This window comes from Triturus cristatus, chromosome 4_1 (genome assembly GCF_964204655.1).
Source record: "Triturus cristatus chromosome 4_1, aTriCri1.1, whole genome shotgun sequence".
NCBI classification, from domain to species: domain Eukaryota; kingdom Metazoa; phylum Chordata; class Amphibia; order Caudata; family Salamandridae; genus Triturus; species Triturus cristatus.
The window spans coordinates 1,075,916,858-1,075,929,950 of record NC_140585.1 but is presented as its reverse complement, the minus strand read 5'-3'; positions in this window follow the sequence as shown (position 1 = coordinate 1,075,929,950).

The following is a 13,093-nucleotide window of genomic DNA, read 5'->3' as shown; positions in this document are numbered from 1 at the left end:
TTTGTTAGAACATTCTGCCCTCTTGTGGCAGAATGTTCTAATAGCCTTATAGCCCTTCGTAGCAGGGCTATACCGTCTTTTAAAGTCCCTCTGCTTTGTTAAAGTCCCTCGCCTTCGGCTCGGGCCTTTAACGCTGCAGCGGGCCTTTAACAGCCGGTATAGCCCGCTACGGTGGGCTATAAGGCTATAATAAAACAGGTCAATAACAAACCAAATGAAAAAAATCTATCTCCTTTTTCATGACCAGCTGTTTCCTTTACAAAGATTTGCCTCGCGGTGGCACTGCACAAAAGACACCTACCTCAATTCTACCTCTTGTGGTTGAATATATAGATGATGCAAACATACCTCCTCTTATCATTCAAAGGAGACGATGGCATGTAAAGGAGCAAGAAGAGGTAGCTACCGTCAGCCATTGGTGCGATGGTGAAGTGCAGGGACAAACATGAGATTTGTGAACAGAGCCCTTTGCGTCACTTTTTACATGGGAAACGTGACGCAAAAGTGGCGCAAGACGCTTGTAAATCTGTCCCCGAGTTTGAAATAGCAGAGCTGCGTCACCTGAAAACCCCCTGCAGAAACTGAACAGTAATTCTCCTTTTGACGAGTCTGTGCCCAGTAATGCTATGCGTTTCTTCACATACCCATGGATCCCTTCAGTGCAGAGAGAGAAGTGTTCAAGCTCTTAACGAGCCTTCCAACATCACACACATTTCTGTGATGTCGCCTGAAGAAAGTTGGACTGACCACGCTGGTGGCAAGAATTTGAACGACTGTCCACGGGTTAAAGCGTAGGACGTGGAACCCTCATGGGCGTCCAAAGTACTCGAGTGAAACTGCACGCAGTCAGGTTGTTTGAATGATGTCATTCTATCCAGTGCTGTGGAGTTCCTACGCTAGAGCCCGGAAACAATAGTGATACCATATGCTCGACTTAATAAACTTCGTGCAGCCTCAGCAGTTATAGAGAACTTCAGTTTAATGACATTGATCGGCTCTATCTCAGGAACTTTGTGTTCGATCGACTAACTATGACGCAGGCACTGTATTGATGTATGGTGATTTTATTTCTCAGAAAACAAAACAACGCTTCAGACAATCCTGCAGAAGGGTGCCAGCCGGAGTTTGTTGTATTTAACATGCAGCATTTATGTAAGGCACTTTTCTAAAGTTAGGGATGAGTGAGATGAAATGGCAACATTCACTCGTCTTAGTTGGTTGTTTATCTGTAAGGACTGGAGTCATCATGGTATAAAGTGTACACTTTTTATTACAGGGATCGATTGCCTTGTGGAATGTACTAATACGCAAGATGAATCTAATAATTTGGTGTAGTCTAGAAACATCTTTAACTGTCTCTCCAACCTCGTGATCTAAGGAATTAATAATAGAAATGCATGCATCCATCCATACATACAGGGGGTTTGGTCAGTTATCTTCATCCATCCATCTGTTCAAATATTATTTCGATTTTGCTTCCATTTATTATTGTAAATGTTATTGGTCAATGGGTCAAACATCATCAGTCGTTGGCTCTCTTCACAATGAGTGACAATATTTAGCTTGTGCACATCCGCCTAAAAATAAGCCAAATTCCGTGGCTATACTGATGGGTCAGTCTCTGCTTTTAATTCTGCTTCCTTTTCAGTTTTAAGGCATTTTGTGATCGGTGATGTTTAACTTATTTTTGTGCCTACGTATGCTCACCACCATTCAGCGTGCCATGGTTTACTTTTTAATGTGTACACTTTTAGTGCTGGTTGTAAATTTTTCCTAAGAATAGTTTTAGAAATTACAGGCTTTTCAAGGACAGACCTATTGTCTTTGGCAAAGCTTGTAATAACCTTTCGTTTCCGAACAGTTGGTAAACTGTGTTAAAGGCTCACCACTTTGCACTATAACTTTAATGCTACATTCTGACTAGTTTACTGTAAGAGCTTACTCTTCACTGAGCCAGAGAGTTCACACTCAATGTACATCTGAATAAACCTGGGAAAGCCATACATTAGGCCTGCATTCTTTATGCATGCAAGCAATGTATGAGTGCACAGTGCAATCACTGTTGTGCACACTGTGCATCTCCTTGTGTTTGCTTTATTCGCCCTAAGTTGGCCGGGTACAACGTGAGTCCCCTGCTCACTTTGCCACTGGATTCAAGCTAGTCTGGCTGATGAGGGGTGTTACTTTGAACTGGGGTGGTAAAGTGAGCTAAAGAACAATGATGGATTCAACCCAGATCTGTGACTGGGAGTGACAGATCTGTGACTGGGGGTGAGTGTCTGAAAAGTTTCAGCGCTCCGTCCATCATCTCTGTCAAGGGTGTCAGACTGTCAGTCGCTCACACAGGCACGCACCACTGACCTGCTGTCTTGATCTCAGCGGGGACGATGATTGCAAATAAGATCCCCAAATCCCCCGGAGTGCAACCCCGGCAGGAGAACGGAACTCGACTACCGGGGGCTGGACCCAGGGGGAAAGGAAAACACACAGGACCGGGAGGAGGAGGATCCCTTCAGAGACGTGGCAGGGCGGTAGGGAGACTCTCCGGGGCTACGGACAACCTGCAGGGACGAGAAAGCGAGAGTCAATGATGCAGGGATGGACTGTACACAGACGGACTCCGCTTGACGTTTCCTGGTTAAGTACCCACCTGTTACGACACAGGAGGTGTGGAAGTTTAGCACAAAGTATCTCCAATTCGGGAATTCCTCTAGGGAAGTAGTGAGTTCTAGGTAGCGTCTCTGGGGAAAACAGGAATGTCTGCCACCACTGGTCCTGTAGGTAATGAAACAATACCCTAGCACTGCTCGCAATGTTTCGATCGTGCTCCGGGAAGGAGTGTTACTTCACACTCGAAAATAAATACCAGGGGACACAAAGTGAACGCACTGCGTGCGTCCGCAGTCTCCTAACGGGATGGAACCAGCACACGAGTGCGAGTCTCGGAGTAACCAAAGTTAAGCAGGAAGCGGACTTGGGAAACGGAGTTCCCGGGCGTCTCTCCCGGGTTACCTGATCTGTTCCGCGGGTTCCTGGTCTTGTCGCGTTGTCCACTCGACGCCACCCTCTAGGTGGAACGGGGCTGTCCTCGGCTCGAAACGCTGTAAAGTCTTCTAGCTGAAATCCGGCGGGGAACACCCTCCGCCACAGGTCTCCACTGAAAACAGTTGACAAGCACCTTCCGCTTCCCGCGGAAGTGCTTAAGTAGCCCTTTCCGGGACTTGCGCCCCAGAGCATGCAGGGAAACGTAGTTTCTTTCGCGCGTTCCTCGCTGTTGGGCCAATGTCGGCGCTCGTGCGCTGGTGATCGCTACAGTACCCCTTCTCAAGGACCGACGACTCGGCGGTCGTCCCGGTTTACCTGGATGTTCCTCATGAAACTGCTCCAACAACTCAGGGCAATGTAGGTTTTCCTCGGGTTCCCATGTCCTATCCTCCACCCCAAACCCTTTCCAATCGACCAGGTATTGAACCCTTCCCCGCATTAGTCGGGAATCCAGAATCACTTCCACCTCATACTCTTCTTGTCCGTCTATGGTGATAGGCTGTGGTTTTGACGTTAAACGGGTACTGCTGGGACATGGCTGGAGCAGGGACACATGGAAAACGGGGTGGATTCTCCAGGAACTAGGCAACGAGAGTCGCATAGCCACGGGATTAATAATCTCCTCTATGCTATAGGGACCCACATATCTTGGTTTCAGTTTATCAACCCCCTTTAAATGCAGATGTTTTGTTGAGAGCCATACCTTGTTCCCCACTTGATACTCTGGCTCCGTGGTTCTTTTCCTATCCGCATAGGTCTTTTGCATGGTTTGTGCCGTGGCTAGATTCTGCTTGACTTCTAGTAAGACCGCCCTGAGATGTGCATGGTGCTCGTGGATGCTGGGTATGGGGGAGTGAATCGGCCATTCAAACGGAAGCATGTTGGGGTGATACCCATAAGTGCAATAAAACGGAGAGCAGCCTAGTGTGGTATGTTTGGCATTGTTATAGGCGAATTCGGCTAACCATAACAAGGTTGGCCAGTGTATGGGGTTTTGCAGGGTGAAGCAGCGCAGGTATTGCTCAAGGGTTTGATTCAGGCGTTCGGTCTTTCCATCGGTCTGTGGGTGGTAGCTGGAGGAGAGTCGTGCTTCTATGTGTAAGGTGTTGCATAAGGACTTCCAGAAGCGCGACGTGAACTGCGTGCCCCTGTCAGTTATCAAGACGTTCGGGATTCCATGAGCCCGGACCACATGTTGGAGAAAAACGATAGCGAGCTCTGAGGATGTGGGTAGCCTTCTTAGCGATATGAAATGGCCCATCTTCGTTAAGTGATCAACCAGTACCAAGATGACTGTTTTATCGTCACAGGGGGGCATCTCCACGATGAAGTCCATGGATATGGTGTGCCAGGGCCGTGGGGGAGTAGGCAAGGTTTGTAGGAGGCCCACTGGTTTTGTATGAATGGCCTTCCCCTGCATACAGATGGCACAGCCCTGGATGTATTCCTTTACATCTCTCCGCAGTCCGGGCCACCAAAAGGAGCGTTCCACACAGGCAATGGTCTTATGGATTCCTAGGTGTCCTCCTAGGACCGAATCGTGGCTCCACGTCAGGACTTGTCGTTGCTGGGTCTTGTGTGGTACGTATATCGCATGATAGTGATAGGCTAGTCCATCTACTTCGGATCGGTGCTCTGATTCTTCTTGGATCCATGCTTGTACATCTAGGTCCGCTACTGTCACTCTTACATCTTCGAGAAAGTCTTGGGAGGTAATGAGAGCAATGACATCACTGGGTGATGGGGTTTCAGTTAGGATGAGCGGTGGATTCTGCGGGGTTATGGAGGTATCGTTCCCCCATTCTCCTATACGAGAGAGGGCATCTGCCTTCCCGTTTTGAGGTCCTGATCTGTATTTAATGACAAAATCATAATCGGAAAAGAATAAAGTCCACCGCAACTGCCGAGGCGTCAGCGCCTTTGCGGTTTTCAGAAACAGAAGATTGCGGAGGTCTGTATAAATTTCCACCGTGTGCAAGGCTCCTAAAAGGTAGTGTCGCCATTCTTCGCACGCCCTCTTGATTGCCAGTAGTTCCTTGTCGGAGATAGTGTAATTGATCTCACTGGGTGTAAGCTTCTTGGAATAAAACGCGACAGGGTGGAGCTGCCCGTTAACTGGATGTCGTTGTGAGAGTACCCCTCCCAGGGCGTGTTGTGATGCGTCTGTTTCGAGAATGAATGGGAGTTGTGGGTCTGGGTGACGTAGGATGGGAGCCCGGGTGAATCTATCCTTCAACATCTGGAATGCTCGGTCTGCTTCCTCTCCCCACTCGAATGGGACGTTTTTCCGTAGCAGTTGGGAAATGGGGCGGATTATCTTAGAAAAGTCCTGAATAAACCGCCGATAAAAGTTGGCAAAACCGAGAAAGCTTTGCACGGCCTTGACATTCTGCGGGGTTTTCCACTGGGTGATGGCTTCCACCTTACTCGTTTCCATTTGGAAACCTTGGGAATTGATGATGTAGCCCAAAAACGCGACCTCCTGAACGTGAAAGAGACATTTTTCAAGTTTAGCATATAAGGAATGCTGTTGCAGTCGCTCCAAGATGGCTTGGACGTGAGTGATGTGTTCTGGGAGGGTAGCGGAATAGATTAAAATGTCATCAATGTACACCACGCAGAACACATCCAGATATCCACGCAGCACCTCATCCATGAAGAACTGGAAGGCCGCCGCGGCATTGCAGAGTCCGAAAGGCATCACACGATATTCGAACAGACCGAACTTAGTTCGGAAGGCGGTCTTCCACTCATCGCCTTTTCGGACTCGCACCAGGTGATATGCTCCGCGGACGTCGAGCTTGGTGAAGTAATGTGCTCCTTTTAGCTGATCCAGAAGTACTGGTATGAGGGGAAGAGGGTACCGATTCTTTATCGTGATCCTATTGAGGGCGCGGTAATCGATGCACGTCCTCAATTCTTCGCAGTCTTTCTTCGGTATGAAGAAAAGAGGAGAGGATGCTGGTGAGGAAGAGTGTCTGATAAATCCGGATGCCATGTTGTCTTCTAAGTATTTTTTGAGGTATAGCGTTTCAGGTTCCGTCAGGGCGTACACTCGGCTGCAAGGGATGTTTGCTTCGGCAATGAGCTCTATCCGGCAGTCATACTCCCGATGAGGAGGCAATCTAGTCGCCTTTTGTTTATCGAAGATCTCCCGATACTCTCGATAGCGCTCCGGCAGGGTTATGGCACAACAGTACCGTTCTTGGGGACCGACTGCCGCTAAGTGCGTGGCTGGGGTTTCTTCGTGATCCAGTTCTTCTTCTTGATGCTTACAATGTTCTTGACAATACACTGAAGCCATGGTAACGGTGCGATCAGTCCAACTGATTACTGGGTCGTGCAACGTCAACCAGGGCATGCCCAGGATGAGCCGGAACTGGGGAGCGTCGATGAGGTCGAATCGGATACATTCATAATGGTCCGACCCCACCACCATCCGAAGAGCCCGCGTCCGGTACTTCACTGGCCCAGAAGAGAGGGTCGTCCCATCAACCGCTTTTACTAGTTCAGGGACCTCTTTCTTCTCGTAGGGTAGTCCGAGTCAGCGGGCATATCCCTGATCGATATAATTGCCCGTTGCTCCGGAGTCCAATAGGGCATCCGTTTCCAGCACATCCCGGGAAGTGAGCCATAGAGATACTCCAAGATTCAAATGAGCCACAGCAGGTTGTAGGGTATTCGCTAAGACAGAGGAGATCATTACACGTGTCCTACCCAACTCAGAGACCTCATTCTGACTTGGGCTTCTTAGTTTTCCGCCGGTTCGTCTTGTCTGAATGTGGCTTGTACCCTGGGAATGGAAGGTCTGCTATTGAGCGGGGTTCGGGCCCGGCATTCCCGAATAAATTGCCCTCCTTTTCCGCAATACAGGCACAACTTCATTCTTCGACATTTTTCTCTTTCCTCGGACGTAAGAGGGCCCCTGATTCCACCCAACTGCATTGGCTCTGGCCCCTCTACGGTTTTCGGTGGTTCACCCACCGTGTCCTTTGGTCTCGGGAAAGAATAATTCATCTCTCCTCGGCTCTTGTCACCTTTTCTCTCCAGAAGGCGATGGTCGAGCTGTACGGTTAGGTCTATGAGTTCTTCGCACGATTGTGGTAGTTGCACCACTTGTGCCAGGACGTCCTTGAGTTCCCCCCGCGGCCCTTGGTAGAACAGGGTGAGTCGTTTTTCAGGGGGCCACTCTGTTTCTACGACCAACCGATTGAAGGTGGTAACGTACGTCAGTAAGTCTTGGGATCCCTGTTTCAAGGTTAGGAGTTCCCGATCCAATGACAGCATGTGGGACTTCCGATCGAACAATTTCCTTAAGGCTAGGCAAAAATCCGGAAAATGGTGCAACACTGGATCATTTCTTTCCATTAACGGGATGGTCCAACTTGCGGCGTTACCCCCCATGTAGGACATCATGAATGCCGTCTTAGCGGCTTCTCCTTGAAACACGGCTGGTTTGCATAGAAAATGCAGTCTGCATTGGTTCAGGAAGGTTTCGAACTTCTTAGGGTCCCCATAGAAGCGCTCTGGGGGGGCTAAAGGGATACCAGTGTTTTGCAATACGTGGACCGTGGGCACCGTGTCTGCGGTTGTGGGGGGATATGTGGTGGCTGTGAAAAAACCCCCTCTAGTATCAACGGGATGGGCAGGAGGTGGTGGTAGAGTAGCTGGCCTTATGTACGAACCTTCCCCGGGGCCCCTACGCGTAAGACCCGCCACCTCCCTTCGTAGCGAGCTCACCTCTCTCTGTACACTCTGGTTCTCTAACCGGGTGGTCTGCACCTCCTGCTGCAGAGCCGTCAGGCTCTCTAACAACGAGGTCAGCACCACGTTAGTATCCATCGTCCAGGTGTGGTAAATAATTTTCCTTTACCTGGACATAATTTGATACAGAAACATAATTAAATAGCTCAGTAAAATGAGAGGCAGAATCCGTGGTATTAGAGGTTCGGAATGGGCTTTATTCCAATGATCGATTATAATCGGTTGCTCCAAGTTCCATCACCACGGAGGTTCAGGAAGTGAAGTACATACTTTATTGACATGAAGTAACCTTTATAGTACATACATTACAATGAAGCGAATGCAATAGGCGTAACAATTGATAAGGAAAATGACGATTTGTCTGCGTAACCAAAAATGGGTGTAATAAGGCGTAAAAAGGAACATAATTGGTTATGATGTCACCTATAGGTGGATCTATAAGATAATACTTGGCATAGATGCGCGCGCAGCAGTATGACGTGTGATTGACGTGCAACTAGGGGGTGAAGGGGACTTGACATTTTAGCTCTACATGTGGAGACAAAAAGTCTGGGGGGTCAAGTCAACCTAATCCCAAATCATATCTAACATCCTATGTTTAAAGAACTATGTTATCCACAAAAGAAGGACTCTCGGACAGAATCTATTCTATACTGACTGTGTGTGCGTGTACAAGCGTCTAAATGTCTACACTGAAAGCGAGGGGGTAGGAATATTCCATGGTAACAGGGCTATGAATTACTTGCATGAGTACAGAGAAGTCGAGCCCTTTGCTCGGTAGCTGGAAGAATGTTTACTTAAACTACTAGACAGGAATGCATCGGCTGAGGGGGAAGCAGATAACTCGAAGGCGAAATACAGTTCTTGGCAGAGAGTAGGCTGATGTCAGGCTTCGTGAGCCGCGCAGAGAATGAGACAAAGTTCATGGTCACAGATGCAGGCTCGAACTGGAGTTTTCAGAGGCAGAAAGCAAGAGGAGTTTGATGACAGAATCAGGGCCTACTTGCTTGGACTGTAAAATGGCATAAGTGAACCATATAAAGCCGGTGGCCTTTCGTATTTAGGAATGGAATATCCGGCCTAGTCATGGCGGATCTGACAGAGGCCATGTTGACGGTGGACGCACATGTATTTGCGTCTTCATAACTGGAACTGGAGGGAACATACATGTACTTGTGACATGCACATAGAACCGTTGGGGTCCAAGATAGGGGACATAACTGATCGGGAAAATCCATATTTCCACATTCCCTCCTTGTCCCCTACTTGCCCGTTAAGAGATATCCATCTTCATCAATCCATTGATCTGTTAATATAACATCATTTGTTCTTCTTTCTTCTTCCGGGATGAACGAAATCTTGGTGGTGGAATACACGATGTGGTACACAGACCACAAATCGCTGGTCCACATTGCAGACATAGACAGCAACTGAATAGTATGAGAAGGCCAATACCTAGGAAGGATAAAACTCTCCATCCCCAGGCCGATATCACACTCCAAAACCAACTGGACCAAGTCCAAGTGCCTGGGTTCTGGTGTATCTGGTTTACAATCTTATGAAGGCGAGTGATGGCTTTATATACAGATGGCGAATTTTCTGGTATGAATACGCAGCAGCTCGATCCGATGACCCTACAAGCTCCGCCCCTATCAGCCAGGATGACGTCAAGAACAAGACGATTTTGAAGCACAACAATCCGCATAGCAGACTGCTCTTCCGTTAAATTGCCTAAGGCGGAAATAGTCTCATTCACTACTGCTTCAAGGGTTCTAGTTAGTCTACGTATCAGTTTACTATTAGTAACAGTACCTATATAAGGAAAGATGCCTTTATTGAAATCGGTGTATTTTTCCCATGCTGTTTCAGTGTAATCGACAATTGGGAGATCTCTCCGCTCTCTGTTGTGTACTAAATGAATATTTCTGTAGTAATCAGGAGGAGCTAGGAAAACAGGTGGCAAAAGGAATGCAATGTAGCAGGTACCATCCCAGTCTAGAGGTAGACGCATATATGCAGTCTGACCACATATAAAGTAGGAGTGGCGATAAGCTCTAAATGAGGATTTGCCTTGATCACTGAATTCTACTGTAGTGGTGCATTTACTATGGCCCATATGTATGGAACCAACCTTTCTTACACATAATTCGCCCTTCGCTGGGAAGACTGACATGGTGGGCAAGACTAGTTCAACTTCGGATACGACATTCAGAATCATGAGATTAGGTGTAAAATTACCTAATCCATATACTTCATTTTCTAGATCAGTTCCTGTTCTCTTGGGGCGACCCTCCTTGTCAGGGTAGCAGACCTTGAGTAAAACTAGGTTCAGATTTCCCCATACCCAATGATCTTGGTAAACTGCTGTGTCTGAGTCTATGGAATTGATTAAACTAAACCATGCTCCACAGGATCCATTATGTGTAAACGGATGTGGAAAGAAAGGCAGGACTCCTTCATAATTCTGATAGGGAGGGAGTCGGCCACACACCCAACAGTTAGTGGCATTACTAGTCTGATGGGAATGATGTAACATACTAATGAAAGTGTTATTGCGCAGCGCAAGTCTATAAGACAATTCATGCGGAGGTAAGTCACTAAAAGAATGTTCAGCAGTAATATTATAAACATGTCTGGAAATAGGGTAATATATGTGCAACAATATGCTTGCAGTAATTATTAAAAGACTCAAGAAAAACAAGATTATTAATGTCACTATGCAATGGCTACGCAGTGATTTACAATACGCCTGTCGTTTCATCATTTTTCGCGACTGTCCATGATTCAGGTCTAGAGGATACATGTCAGAGACAGATTCAACCGCTTCACCTAGGAGAGGACTTAAACAATCAAATCGTCTGACGTTCTAGGCCTCAATTTAACTTTGTAGAGTTCAGTTTCAGTCTTTTCAACCAAAGGAAGTTTTGAATCAGTCTGTGAGGGAGTGCAGGGCACAATGTCTATATCCGAGGATTGTCCATGAAATTTCTTGATATGACTTGAATGAATCCAGCCCTTGCGGCCCTCGATCTTCACGGCTGTTCTTGTGGTCAGCAGAACCAACTTGGGTGTCTTCCACCTGGGCTCCAGCTGAGTCTTTCGGTCGAAATTTTTCACAAACACGAAATCACCCGGAACTACGTCATGGGGTTTCACCTCAGTGTTGTCGGGAAATGCTGCAGCAACCTGTGAACGACAAGATTGTAGTGCAGACATCAAGGAAGCCAAGTAATCTGTCAGCATATTACAGTCAATATCAGTTATTTTGCGTGGTATGGGCGTCCCCCACATATTTGGTGGTCTGCCGAAGATCACCTCATACGGGGATAGCCCTGTTCGAGAGTGTGCTACCATTCTCATGTAAAAGAGTGCAACTGGTAATGCTACTATCCAGTCGACACCTTTCTCTCTGCATATTTTGGACAGTCTGATTTTCAGTATCTGATTATGTCTTTCTACGAGACCTGCTGCCTCGGGGTGTCGAACACAGTGGAATTTCCACTGATATCCTAGCAGAAGTGAAACATGTTTTATTAATTCAGATGAGAACGGCTGGCCGTTATCTGAGTAGACAACACGTGGTAAACCGTATCGTGGGAAGAATTCTCGAACCAACTGTTTGGCAGTAGTCGGGGCAGTGTAATCTGAAACTGGGTATGCCTCCGTCCAACGGGACAGAGCGCAGACAACTACGAGAACATATTTGAATCCTCGACATCGTTCCATCTGGATATAATCCATCTGGAGGACTTCAAAAGGGTGGTCAGGAGGATGAAATCCACCCTGTTCTACAGGAACGCTTTTTCCTGGGTTGAACTGGCAACAGATCATACAGGTACGGACCTTTTGTTTGGCTGCTGCTCGTAAATGTCTATTGAACCAGATGTGTTGAATGCTGTCTAGCATAGCTTTTTCTCCTAGATGCGCTGGACTATGTATAGTGTTAATTATAACTTGGACCATTGAATCAGGAAGGAACCATACAGACTTTTCCATCATCATCCATCCTTGGTCCGTTTGGATCCCTCCTAATTCAGTCCATTTCTTTATTTCGTCTGGTGTAGCATGTGTCTGTATGTCAATTACGTCAAGGGTAGGATCTTTAACTGTCATACAATGTGTCGGTATCGGGACTATTGTCTTTGTCATGTCGGGGGTTTGAGTTTGAGCAGTCTGTTTAGCTGTTCTGTCGGCTAGATCATTGCCTTGGGAAATGATATCAGTAATCTTCGTATGAGCCTTACATTTCATAATTGATATTGCAGTGGGTAGATGTATTGCATCTAATAAGGCATGAATGAGGGGTCCGTGCTGAATGTGGGCACCGTGGGAAGTTAAATAACCTCTCTCTCGCCACAGCACGCCGAAGTCATGTACAACTCCGAATGCATAACGTGAGTCAGTGTATATGTTGACTTTTTTATTTGTGGCTTGAATACAGGCTTGTGTCAGAGCGATGAGCTCTGCGGCTTGAGCTGACAAAGTATTTATACGATTAGTTTCAATGACTTCAGTATCTGTGGTGACTGCGTAAGCAGCCACTAACTCTCCTGTACTTGTTCTCATACATGAACCATCTACATACAACGTCAGGTCTGGATCTGACAATGGGACATCTGTCAAGTCTTGTCTGGGTTTTGTCGTTATAGTAATAACTTCAATACAGTCATGAGCTAGTGGGTCTGTTCCGGTTACTGGCAAAAGTGTGGCAGGATTCAATGTGTTACAGCGTCTGATTTCTATATGTGGCTGAAACAATGTAAGTTCATACCCTGTAAGTCGCGCTATAGTCAAGTGTTGTGTTTGCGTTCTATTTACAAGAACCTCTACTGCATGTGGTACTTGAACTGTCAATGGATGTCCTAACACTATGGCATCGCTTTGTCTGATTGCTAAAGCTGTGGCTGCTACTGATTTCAGGCATGCAGGCAAAGCCTGAGCTACTGGATCTAATGTACTAGAAAAATAAGCACAGGGTTTGTGTGCTCCTGCTTGTTCTTGTGTGAGTACTGACAAGGCAGTACCTTCGCGTTCTGTAACAAAAAGTGTAAACTGTTTTCTGTAACATGGTGTTGCTAAAACAGGTGCTTGACATAAAGCTTTCTTTAAGCTTTCAAAAGCTTGTGTATGTTCTTGAGTCCAAGGGAGAACAGTCGCTGTGGCTGCCTCCTGTGTTGTCAACTGAATGAGTGGTTTTGCTAGAAATGCATACTGAGGGATCCACTGCCTACAATATGAAGTGAGGCCTATGAAAGCCCGTACCTCCTTTTGTGTCTTGGGTATT